Raw genomic sequence first — 9,110 nt, forward strand, 5'->3', positions numbered from 1 at the left:
AATTTTTATTTTCGTGCAGCTATTATCAAGCGATTCAATACGAGAAACATTTGCGACTGTATTGCACGCCTCATAAGCGAAGCGTTGAGGTGGGTACTACTGTCACTTCGCGCAAAACATCTGATTTTTCAAACTTAAAATGTCTTTATGTATCATACATTGCACTTGTAAGATAATACATACACACACATATAAAGAAAAAACACTATTTTTAACGTTCATGATATTTTTGATGTCATTTTTGTTATTTAAACTAGTTAAAAAACAGTTTAAAAAAGTTCTGACTTGGACGTCCGTGTGTCTGTATGTGCGGATCCTTTTTCTTGTTAACACGATAGCGACCGAAATACTTTACTAATCGAGTCTTTTTTTTTCTCTTACGCTTGAGTATGCTCAGGAATAGAATCCTTTCATTTTTCAGGGTCTGATTCGATGTGGTTTAATTGTTATTAAATAAACAAAAATAATAATTAATAAATATTTATTAAAAAAAATTATGAGGCGTGCACTTTTGGATTTTCCAAATTATTTCGGAATGCTACTATTTCGTAACATATACCTTCCTGGATAAAAGCTCTGCTCTATTACTATTAGTAAATATCTCCTATTATTACTAACAGTATTTTAATATCAGAACATAATAAAGCTTTAATTACAACAAAACACTGGCGATGAGAACGTGAGAAGCCAAGCGATATAAAAAGGGTAATTAAGCTGAAGGAATTTTAAAAATTTTGCCGCAATCTGTGAAGAAATATTCGCCACTAGTAAGGCTTCATTACATATCGCACGATTGTTAACATTTTGTTTTTTGTTCTAACTTTTGTTCATGTTACAATGGAGTTTTGAGAAACTTGATGAATTTGCTCCCCAGAGCATTTTCCAAGCTGCGGTTGAATTTGTAACCACTGATACACATGTACCTATTGGATATGCAATTAAAAATATATCCAGATCATCGTAAACCGATTAAACATTTTGATGCCATATCATTAAACGTTTTATTTCGTTTTAGTAAAGCAAACTAATTAGTTTGCTTTACTAAAAACACTACTAAAAATGCTGCTTGACTCAACTTATGAAAGTTCTGGGACACATATTATAGAGCATTTTAATTTCATCCACGTGCCAACTAGATGATGTTTAATTACGATTTCCCGAATGTAAATCTAATCGTGTATTTGTGAGCGGATCATGTATGCAATTAAACAGTGCGTTCCATTCACATGCGTGGGTTTAATTCCCCTTGGAGACAGAAAATTGCTCTGTACACTAGGAGGCAGACAGTTGATCACCTATTCAACTGAAATTAAAAATCAATGTCGCAAAACGTATCTGTGAATGCGTTCTCGTGTGTGAATAAGATTATTTCAAGGTCTAAAATGTAAAAAATAGACGCAAATAAATTGTAGGAATATGAGAGAAATACTTGCACGAACACATTGCGATTACTATCGTAGCATGCATGTTTGTCAATAAAAAAGCTCTATCGAAGGTCACTATTGGGGGTAATTAAGGTGAGATTTGATTGTAAAATAAGTGAATATTCGACAAACACGAGTATCGTTACGGCAGGTGATGCATCCGACTGTTCGTTTTGGCGAATCAGAGGCGGCAGGTGCGCGCGCAGGTGTCTCCGCGATCTCGGCTGATATCGATGTACAGGTTGATATTGATAACTGGTCGCCGCATGTAGCATACATACTACATAGTATGGAACTTGAATAAATCGTTATTACCCACATTTTTATAAGAGGACTGCGTACGCGCAGATTGGTTTAGGGCCAGCCGGCGGCGCAACTGGCTATCGATTGTTTGATTTGTTTGCATTGCTTTCTTTAGATGCTTTTTCCAATTCAATGTTGCACTTAGTGAAGAAATAAAACATGATGTTTTAATGTAAGGGTAATTTCGGGATGAAAGTAGCTACAGATATGTTTTTAATTATTTCGTTAGATATTTAAATGGTTTGAATAATAACGAACAGAACTAGTTTAATACATTATTGAATGTAAATGCTAATAAATTGTGTCGTTTTGTTTTCCATGATGCAATTACTGGACCGGATTTAACATCTGCTTCAAATACGATTGTATGTTGTGACACAGGGTGTTGACTGTTGATACAAGTATTTATATATTCACTTTTGTATAGAATAACAAAATAACTTCCAATATCAATAATATTAAAAAGATAATGTGAAAATATAATCTGTAGATTTTTTATCAAAGATATTAGTAACACAAATTGAATAAACATACCAATAGAAGTAGAAATATTCTCCAAATGTTCATTGAGCGTAAACGTTCAAATTAAAACGTTTGGGTTGCAATTTTAACGCAGAATAAATTTTGTATCGACGCTCAGTCGCAGTTATGCTTTCTCGTCTCTATATTGCTCCGATAAGCTTTCCTAGAAACGGTCCTTTGATGTAAAATATTGAAGGTAACGACGACAGGAGTGGGTTTATTTTTAGCTAATGCACACGGTTATTACTTACCTGTTATAATGTGTTTCAAATGAGTTTATTCGTGTATTAAAGATTATATAATTATATTATTACTTATAAGTAACTAGTTCCCAATATTTTTCTAAATTGCATCATATGTTTATGTCTATAATATTATGAAGGATACAGCAAGGGTTCTTTGGGCATGTTATGAGCTGTTATCCGCTTAAGAATTTAATCTAAAATTTTCCAGCTCATATTTCACAGAATTCCAGGATTCTGTAAACTCTTGTGAATGCTGGCTGTCGCGTTGGAAGTAAACCGAAAACTAATCATCGCTTTATATACAGATTACAGGCTGTAATATAAGTTGCTTTAGATGTAGGTACTTTAGATTCCACATTTACAAAATGAATATCCGAGGTTTAGAAAAGTGTGTTTAAAAATATAATAAATTTTTATTCACCCATTATCAGCAGGTTTTAACCACGTTTTAACCTTAACAAATGCCAGTACTAATTAACAAAACTATTTATCAAAAGTTTATCAAATTGATTATTAAATACACTAAATTTTGAGCAGCAGTCCATTAAGTTTTTTGCCTCCGCGCAAATTTATATGCGGCAGTTGTCGCCAACCATCAGGCGACGTTTTTATACAAATGTGAAATGAAGATTTTGCGGCATATTTTTACACCCTGTTGAATGTAGCACGGCTGTCGGCCCGTGCGCTACTCCGCAAAGGTGTTTAAGATAGGACAGATGTTCAGGCATGTGTGCCGGCGCAGATCGCCGCTCAATACATTGACAGACGCGACTCCAAGACGCTAGGAACACAGAATGCAATTATGATTATGGTAATAATAAATGAGTCGCCTTCGAGAATATGGCGACTTTTGCAGTATCGGTAAACCAGGTCTTGTGTTTTTTCACAATATTTTATGGGCTGTTCATATCTTCCTGTATAGTAAACAACGAACAATGCCGTAACTTATAATTGTTTTATTGTTAATCTTTAATATGTTTATGCTCACATAAAGCATGAACATATTTTTAACATGGTGTTTCAATTTTGCATTTAATGTGATCATGATCACATGATTAAAATGAATCTACATATTCGGACAAATTTAATACAATATAACTACATATACCTATGTAATATTAGACAATATGAAATATATATGTATGTATATTGTAGTTTTGTATCACATCACAAAATATAGTAAAGAAGTAGGTGTGTAAATATGTGCCTACATTAATGTTCCATCCGTTTTAATTATGTCTGCAAACACATTAACATCCCAATAACGTTATTTGCTAAAATAAATGACATTATTACAATGTTATTTGAATTTGATTGACATAAATTATATTAGCCGTTCGCGTTGTATAAATCTACATGAGGTTTATATGCAAACAGCATTACAATATTTGCAAAACAACAAATTTATATAATTTTACATTATATTAAAAAAATGCCTAGGTACTACGTAATTTATAAGGTAACTTTTCAGAAAACTGCGGCAATTCACTCATTTTATACATGGAGAATGCGAATATCTTCAGACACTGAACATTTTGTAGGTTAAATAGCTTAAGACGCGGTCATTTTGAGGATGGATGAACACTTTGTGTCATTCGGACAAAAGCGGGCGTGTACAAGTTGATGGACTGTTGTTAGACAGTAGTTGTAAATTGGCAAGGAATTGCTTGAGTAATGTTTTCAACCAACCACAATCAGCCAAATAACAAATAAAGAAAAAAATGCACAAAATGTATAAAGTGTGTCATATTAGTCTATTTGCCTTACGTAAATAAGTCGACTTTGAAACTGTAAAAGGCTCTCACGTGCTCTCACGTGGCGCGCTCGGATCAAACACACTCATCAACTTATATGTGCATCTAACTAAGCTTTAGTTCTATGTATACATTTGCAATAAAATGAATTCAATATAAAACACTCCAATATAAGTTAAACACCCACTGACCCGTACAAATTTCCATGAATCCATTTTGTTGCACAGGGATTTAATGCGAATATGGGAAATAACATTTAGGATATGCACACGATTCTGGGAACAATATTACCTACTAGAAAATGTTGAAATAACTAATCAAATATACAACGTTAATTCTATGTTTCAAAATTCACCTCAATTTGTCTCTTATTTATTTTTTCTCTATCTTGGTACCAACATCAATAAGAATTGTTAACAATAATTAATAGTTCCTTACTTTATCCTAGCTGCTGTTTAAAATTAATGGAATAACTATATAAGTAGATAAGTGTCTCTAGACTAGACCAAATAGTAGGTACATCTACTTGTAAATAAGGAATATCCTCGTATAAACAGCTATAATTAACAGTTGATGCAATTGTAGATAGTAGATACATATCCTCCATTTTCAAGAACCATTAAAGTTGTAATAGAAAAGGAATCAAACAACGAGGACTCAGGTAGACGATTTAGTTTACGCTCATTTTTTAATAGGAGCGTGTCTTGCAGCTGTCTTTAATAACAATGTGTTTCCAAAAGTATCGGAACACGCGGCACGCACTAATCTTATTGCTTTTAACTTACGGACATCTGCTGCCTATCAATATACACGAATTATTTCATGATCTGCTTTAGCGGGGGATATTAACGCAAAGATGTTTCGTTTAAATACCAAGTACAGATATAGCAATTAGGTACGAGACATTAACGTGCTTAATTGTGATAATGTTCATCGATGAACAAATGTAATGTAATCGAAACCTTAATGAAATGGTGTTTAATGATAATATTATCGTACAAATCGTAATGGATAATCTCAATGATTGGAGAGCTACATTTACCTACTGCTATTTGGCGTATTATTATTAGTTATTAGGTACTGATAGAGGTCTAAAATTCGTTGCTTTGTTATGACAGGACTATGAAGAACAGAGTGAATTATATAAAAGGGTAAATGTAAAAAGGTAAATTAAATGTTTGATTTTATTCATCTACTTTTTTGTTGGACTCAACATTTGCTGAATGGTCACTATTCGTATTTAGTCCAATAAAACCCGGTATATTCAGTGTAAATGACAGTTGGTTATTTCATTACTTGAATAAATTATAGAGCATCTAGTGAGGTTTGGTGCACCTGGCGCTTTCGGTCGCACGTCAGCTCGTATCACTCAAGGATTTGATGCTGTTGACCCTCCAATTGCGTTTGCACTAACACAATCGATTTAGCTATTGTTTATATTTCATGTACCTAAATTGTATTGTAGATATTATGTTGTTTAATATTAATGATTTGATTTGGAGATATTGTGTTAATTTTTAATACCATATGTATGTGTAAATAATTTGGCGACATACATTCTAAGTTATCTATTTAATTTCATAATACCACAGACAATACTTTACTATTTTAATAAAGAATATTAAAATCGAACAAGAATGGAAACACAATTTCAATTACTACACTGTCATACACAGTAGGCTCTCCTAATCTCGGGTGCAGTAATGTGAGTGCTCGGAAACAGCAGAGCTGCGGTCGAAATGTAAGTGTTATTAATTTCAGCGCAGTGCATCTTAGTCGGGATGAAAAAGCTATCGTCAAAGCTGGAGAATGATTGACGTCCCACTTTCAGCTCGCTCGTGCCTGCTTGCGATGAAAATATATCCTACCTCACAAATACCTAAGATGTGTCCTCCGCACGCGACGAAAGCAAATGTTAGTCCATATTCAGGATTAAACCATTTAAACGCGGACACACTACTGAATACGTATGAGTGGATGTGAAATATCCATAGTACAATCACAATATTTGCTTTAAGTTTCCAACTCCAGTGTCGTGTAACATTAAATTGTTCGTTGTTTCATCTTTGGTTAGGAATATTGAATTTTATACGAGCTCCTATCGGTATTGGATACGGTGAATTGATGTGCGCATGTAGAACGTGATATGCAGGAACAATTTTGGTATCATTTTATTTTACAAATAACACTTGATTGCTTTGTATACATTATATTCAATATCTCGGCTAAATAATGGTTGCAGGTTTGTATTACCAAATTATCCGTATCTATTAATTGGGGTTTCAAAATACTAAATATTTATTTAGATTTCAAAATTGCAAATGTTGAAAGAGGTTTTTAACACAAACAGAATGGATTTATTCATTCGTAACATAAACATCATTAACTTTTATAATGCAAAGCTAGATAAAAATTCAAAATAACAAGCATCATTTAAATCAACCTTTACAGCGACTTCTTAAGGACGCTGTCACAAATCTGCGTTACTCAAATTTAGGTATCTAACGACGTAACTTTGTTCGCGGCAATATCACGCTCACGTAAACATAGCGCATTCCATTTTATAGACCATCTTCATACTTGATATTATTTTTAATTTTTGATATTATGTATTTTTATTGAAATTGATTCCAGAAGATTACTAGGAACTTTAAAAATTCATTTTGTTACTTTTATTATTAGGTACGATCCTACTAAGTATGTTAGTATATTCAAACAACTTAAAAAAGTGTGACTATTTTACATCATTATTTCATTGAATAATAATCTATGAATTGTATACAATATCAAGAATTATTATCATACATATGATGTTACCGGCACTGTATTAAATCCGGCATTGTATACAATTCTTAGTAAATGTATGTTATTCCGAAAAATAGTCGGAATGAAATAAATTATAGGTATTCGTCACATAACACATTACCTAGGATACTCTTAAATCTGAACTTTTCCTACGTAGCAAACACATTTGCAAGTGTGGGTAGTTTTTGGGGTAGCTATTAACCAATATGAGGTCAAAACTAAAATCCAAGATGGCGCCGACGAAAATTTTACATCTTTTCGTCATGGGTGTCATTTTCAAGGTTTTGGAGTAGCTCTTAACAAATATGAGGTCAAAACTAAAATCCAAGATGGCGCCGACGAAAATTTGACTTTTTTCGTGATGGGTGTCATTTTCATGGTTTTTGGGGTAGCTATTAACGAATATGAGGTTAAAACCAAAATCCAAGATGGCGCCGACGAAAATTTGACTTTTTTCGTGATGGGTGTCATTTTCATGGTTTTTGGGGTAGCTATTAACGAATATGAGGTTAAAACCAAAATCCAAGATGGCGCCGACGAAAATTTGACATCTTTTCGTCATAGGTGTAATTTTCTTAATAATAAAGAAGTAAACTAAAATAAAATAACAAAGATTTTCGTCGGCGCCATCTTGGATTTTATTTTTGACCTCATATTGGTTAATAGCTACCCCAAAAACCATGAAAATGACACCCATGACGAAAAGATGTAAAATTTTCGTCGGCGCCATCTTGGATTTTAGTTTTGACCTCATATTAGTTAATAGCTACCCCAAAAACCATGAAAATGACACCCATGATGAAAAGATGTAAAATTTTCGTCGGCGCCATCTTGGATTTTATTTTTGACCTCATATTGGTTAATAGCTACCCCAAAAACCATGAAAATGACACCCATGACGAAAAGATGGCAAATTTTCGTCGGCGCCATTTTCGATTTAAGTTTTGTCAAATTGCTTTACCCCACCAATCCGTTCAACAACCCATAAAAAAAGAGAATCTCAGTCAACATAATTTTTAAAACATAATTTTAAATTACAAATAACTGGAATATGAAACTTATACAGTTTACTCTTATAAAGTATCAAATATTTCAAATCACGAAAACGACAGTATACGCACAATAATCTTTTTCTAATTCGTTTTTATTTTTGGGACGAGGAGCGATACACCCGTCCTTCCAAGAGCGCTTCTGAGCGCGGTCTGACGACCCGCGAGAGCAAAATGTATGAAGAAATCGACAAGTATTTTTAATTTAGCTTATAATTGAAATAAAATTTTGATTTAGATACAAAAAAATTATCACAATCTATACCTAAAGGACTATATATCCCTCAATAATTTATAGGTAAGAAGATAGATTAGGCTTTTAATTTTCTTAAAAGTGTACCGTTTTAGACCCCATTTTTTTGCATTTTATGCGATCATTGTGCTGGGAAAATCGTATTTCAGTGACAATTTTGTATGACGTCGTACAATTTTTATAAGATGATCGTAGAACTGAATATATTATCTTTAAATTAAGATATTACTTTGTTCTCACGTGTAAGTGCTTTGAGTTAAAATTGTACCGTAAAATAGCGGTTTTTGTTAAAAATCTGTTATAGCACCCTTAACTTTTCATAAAATAATCATAATGTAACAACGTGTAATTTGAAAGCGAAGACTAATGCGCATTCATTTTATAAATAACTGAGAGCCTTGAACTTTCCAAACCTTTGGTTGTAGGTAAGCCTTGTTTCACATTTACAAAAAAATTGTACCGTAAATAGTGTGCAAATGGCCTTATTTATATCAGTAAATCCAGATGTCTACGTTTAAAAGACCAAGGATTTAGGTATACTTATGAGGTTTACTATTGGCGCAAGCTTCACTTTGAATGCAGTATCATTAGTTTGCAGTTTACTTTTCATTGGATCTCGAAGCTCGGGTATTATTCACTGAAACACGGTAAGCTCATTAGTGTTTCTCTATTCATATAATGCCTACCTACTATGGTTCCCTCGAACTAAAACTTTTTAAACACCGATCAGAATCCTATTAAGTTATTTCGCGAAC

The sequence above is a fragment of the Colias eurytheme genome, chromosome 1 (genome assembly GCF_061535395.1).
Source record: "Colias eurytheme isolate Ceu_HAF_F1 chromosome 1, ilColEury1 Martin Lab GWU primary, whole genome shotgun sequence".
In the NCBI taxonomy this organism is placed as follows: Eukaryota; Metazoa; Arthropoda; class Insecta; order Lepidoptera; family Pieridae; genus Colias; species Colias eurytheme.